Here is a 5190-nt window from a genome sequence, read left to right as displayed (position 1 = left end):
GAAGTCGAGCCTGGTGGAATCGGAGCAGTAGTTTTCTAGACCCAGGTAGAGCCCCACTAGACACTGGCCACTTCAGGAGCATGCCTTCATCTCATCTCCCAAAGCCCAAACCAGCAAAGGGAAAAAGAATTTAAAAGAGAAATAAAAAGGAGCTAGTGAAAGATGCTGAAGACATTCCTATATTTTCAATGCCGTTCCTCAGAACACGGAAAGATTTGTCACCTGAGGAATAAGATAAAAATTCGAGTGACAAGAGGCCTAAAAAGTTGAGTATTTTTTAAAAAATTGTGATAATCATTCCCAACTCCACAAATATGCCACCTCTCCTATTTCCAACAAAGTTAGTCCATTGCATTAGAATAGATTAGAATACAAGTTTATCAATGAATATTAATGAATCAATAATAAATGAATATCAATCAGATCTGAATATCAATCAGAACCAATGAATATCAATCAGTTATCAATGAATATTAATGAGCAGATAATATGATTATGAACAGGAAAAGAAATGAAACAGATGAGACATACGAAAACTAAAGAAGCAGTCCAGAAAGGAAACATGTTTCCTTTCCACTCTGCCCCTCGCCAAAGAAAAAAAGTAAAAATAAGTCATCTTTGAGAGAATGAATGTGATAAATGATCAAGCAAGGTTTGGCAAGTGTTGGGAGACTGATCTCTCTTCTCTAATAAACAGATAATGGACTCATTAGTAGTAGTTTACAGTGAATTGGACAATTCATTTTTTTTTTTTTTTTTTTTTTTTTTAAAGGAAAGACAGAGAGAAGGAAGGAAGGAAGGAAGAAAGGGAAACATCTTTAAACATTTTCTTATTTTATTGTATTCTGTTTCTCCGTTTTTGTTACATGGGCTGGGGCCGGGAATCGAACCGAGGTCCTCCGGCATAGCAGGCAAGCACTTTGCCCGCTGAGCCACCGCGGCCCGCCCGACAATTCATTTTTAAGTGAGCAGTGAATGTCTGTGTCTGTATCCTAGAATCTTAGGAGTAAGAACGTATTGTTTTTATGTACTCATTTCTCCTTGTAGAGCAACAATTTACTTGCCCTCAAGAAGTAATATAATCCTCATGATAAATGCCAAGTTTCTTTTACAGACAGCAGAAGAAAATCTCTTTGTGACTCACCTTCCCTAATCTCAAAGAATCATTCAGTTTAGAGCTCAAGAGGGCTTGGTTGTCATCAGGCATCATCTCTTCTTTTTAAAGAAGGGGAAACTGGCCCAGAGAGGAGATGCAGCTTTCTCTTAGCTGTAGAGAAAGATCGAACGGAACTAGGTTCTACAGCTCTATCTGGGACACTATTCTGCAGGTGCTCGCCACAGGTGCTGGCATGGACATCAGTTAGGGGTAGAGAGGACTATTCCTGATGATCCCCCTTAGTACTCCAACAGCCCATGAGTCTTGGCTCATCAAAGCCTCAATGAAACCACCTTCACTATAATTATGCATCAAGTAGATCTTGAATATTAAAAATATACGTGGTGTAATAATGTGGTGTAATAATATTCTCAACCAAAAATCATTCCATTCCCCATCCAGTCTGGATTTATTTAAATCACTACATTTCCAAAGGCATAACTCCATTTTCATAAGTATCTAATCATGTCTTGATTTCTTGTTGGTACATAGTTTCCCAAATTAGAGTTTTGCTTCTTTTCATCTTTTTTTTTCAGCACCAGTGCAGTGTGCAGCACAGAGTAGGTTTGCAGCAATGTTGAATGAATGAATGAATGAATGAATGACTACCTGGAGGCCCACTCTAGAATGATGTCATTTTAGGGCTGAAAGAAACCTTGGAGGTCACTCAGTCCCATTCTTCATTTCCACCAAGTCTGAAGAGTAATGGGGCTTGGGCAAGTGGAAGACCCAGCACTAGCACCCATTTTTTCTGCTTCCCAGATTAGTGTCCTTTCTTTCATCTCACACCATTTCTTATTCATTTGAAGGCATTAACATGGTTAATTGATTGTGTTCTGGTATACAAAATAAATATTCCTAACATCTTACTAAAAAACATCACTTCACACATAATGAAGGGGCCAGGTTTGCTGTTGCTGTTATTGCTGAGCCGGGTGGAATGTGACAATTCTGAGGAACAGCAGTAAAACTGCAGACCGTACAGCTGAACTTTGAAACAGTAAACTATTCTATTTTGGGAACAATAAATATGAAGTCAGGAAGAGTTAGGCATTCTAAGAAGGAAATTGTATAGAAAGCTAACTATTAAGTCAGCTTTCAGACGTATTTGGATGTAAAGGAGATGAATACAGATAAGCGGAAGGTATGGGTACTTAGCAGGTGACAAATGGCAAATTCTTTGCCATATAGAAAGCAAACTTTTAGCTGAAATGGGGCTTATGGAAAATAAAGCCAAACCTCAGATGTTTTAGTCAGGAAGTCTCATTAGAACACAACACAGCTTCTCATTATGGGTTATTCCACAGTGTTGCTAAAAAAAAAAAAGAGACATTTGAGAGGGACAAGTCACAACCAAATAGCAATGTGAGAAATTTCAGGCTTGGCTGCATCTTGCTCTATATTAACATTGGGTCATTTGTGACAACAGAGATGAAGAGTGATGTGTGTTCAGATGACAGCTGTCAGGCTGAAACTTTGCTGCAAATCTTATGTATATTCATTCATTCAGGAAATATTTATGGAGTCCTAGAAAGACAAAAATAATTAAAATATTGACTGTCTCAACAAAGTCTCAAAAAGACAGACATGTAAATAATCGTTAGCATTTGGTATGCTGGGTGCTTTATTTGAGGTATATACCGGTACAGTAGTATATAAATGTAGGGGCTGGGAAGACTTCATAAAGGATAAGATATTTTTCACCAGGACTTGAAGGATCAAGAAGAGTTTGTGTAGCAGCTTAGAGGTAAGTGTGGGGAAATGAGGAAACCTCCCAGAAGTGGTAGCTTATGTAAAATATTTAGCAGTATGGGATTTAGAATCTCATATGAATCTCAATGAGGCTACTCTAAAGCTGTATAATCTAAGGTAAATTACTTTACTACTTGTAGGCTTGGTTTCCTTTTCTGTAACATGAGCATAGTAATCCTCATTGCATGTAATGATTCTAATTGTTACCAATAATGCCAGCTAACATGAAATGAATGTAGTTTCATCTCTAGTAACTCTTAATCTTTAAAGCATCCCTATGTTGTAGATGTTGATATTCTTCTCCCTTTACAGAGGAAGAAATTGAGAACTGAGAAGTTATGCAACTTTCCCAAATTTGCACCGATTGCAAAATGGCAGCACTGGGATTTGAACCCAGGCTCTTTGGATTCACAGTTGCATTTTTTTAACCACTGTGTTCTGTGCCTCTTAATACATGTATTAAAGCATTTGACACAGTGCCTGGAAGTTAGTAATGAATAAATAAATTGTGGCTATTTTTACTATTATAAAATATGATAGAGGGTGGGCAACAGTGGCTCAGTAGCAGAGTTCTCTCCTGCTAAGCTGGAGACCCGGATACGATTCCCAGTGCCTGTCCATGTCCAAAAAAAAAAAAAAAGATATATATATATCATATATATATATGATATGCTCCAGGAACTTAAGGTATTTGGCATGTGATTATGAGGGTGAGATGGAAATGGGGCTGCAGCAGTAACTGAGGTCGAATTACAGAGGGCTTCGTACAATGCTAAGGAGTTAGGATTTCTTTGAAAGGTCAAGAAGGAACAATGGAGGTATTTTCAGCAGGAGAGTGGCTTGTTATCTATAAAATTTTTTTCTTTTTTTTTTTTTTTTGCATGGGCAGGTACTGGGAATTGAATCCAGGTCGCCGGCATGGCAGGTGAGAACTCTGCCACTGAGGCACTGTGGCCCACCCTATAACAACCTTTTTACAATTAAGCTTTTATTTATTTTTTTATTTTTTATTTATTTTTTTTTTTAGAGAGGGAGGAAGGGAAGGAAAGACAGAGAGAAGGAAGGAAGGATGGAAGGAAGAAAGGGAAACATCTTGTTTTTTATTATATTTTGTTTATTTTGTTTTGTTTTTTACATGGGCTGGGGCCGGGAATCGAACCGGGGTCCTCCGGCATAGCAGGCAAGCACTCTTGCCCGCTGAGCCACCGCGGCCCGCCCAAGCTTTTATTTTGAGATACTTGTAGATTCACATGCAGTTGTAAGAAATAATAGTTAATTTTTAAAAGATTACTTTATTTCTACCATAGTTTCAGAATTTCCTGTTTTCATTCATTTTCCTTAATATTGCTTACCCTGGAGTGAAAATTTGTTTAGCTTTTTAATTGTATAATATAACATATATATAAAGCAAAGAAAGAAATAAGCACTAGTCTTCAAAGCACTCTTCAACAAGTAATTACAGGACAGATCTCAGAGTCTTTCATGGGCTGCCATACCATCATCTCAGATTTTTTCTTCTAGCTGCTCCAGAATATAGGAGGCTAGAAGGAAGAAATATTTTTTTTATCATCACAATCGACTTTTTTCTTTTTTGTGAAAAACAACATATATACAAAAAAGCAATAAATTTCAAAGCACAGCACAACAATTAGTTATAGAACAGATTTCAGAGTTTGGTATGGGTTACAGTTCCACAATTTTAGGTTTTTACTTCTACCTGCTCCAGTATCTTAGATACTGGAAACTAAAATGAATATCAATATAATGATTCAGCAATCATACTCATTTGTTAAACCCTACCTTCTCTGTATAACTCCACCATCACCTTCGATCTTTCTCCCACTCTTTAGGGATATTTAGGCTATGTCCATTCTAACTTTTTTACTTTGGAAGGGGCTGTCAATAATATGGGGTAGGGAGATAGAACTAACTGATGTTCTGGAAAGGCTGGACCCTCTAGGTTTCAGGACTTATCTGGTCCAGGGCCCCATGTGGAGGTTGTAGGTTTCTGGAAAGTAACGCTAGTGCATGGAACCTTTGTAGACTCTTACATATTGCCCTTGGTGTTCTTTAGGATTTGCTGGAATGGTTTTGGTTGGGGTTTGGCAAGTTATGATAGGTAGCAATGTCTAACTAAAGCTTGTGTAAGAATGGCCTCCAGAGTAGCCTCTTGACTCTATTCGAACTCTCTCAGCCATTGATACCTTATTTTTTATATTTTCCCCCCCCTTTTGGTCAGGATGGAATTGTTGAGCCCATGGTGACAGGGCCAGACTTCTCCC

The sequence above is a fragment of the Tamandua tetradactyla genome, chromosome 2, assembly GCF_023851605.1.
Source record: "Tamandua tetradactyla isolate mTamTet1 chromosome 2, mTamTet1.pri, whole genome shotgun sequence".
Lineage (NCBI taxonomy): Eukaryota > Metazoa > Chordata > Mammalia > Pilosa > Myrmecophagidae > Tamandua > Tamandua tetradactyla.
Note: the sequence above shows the minus strand (reverse complement) of the source record.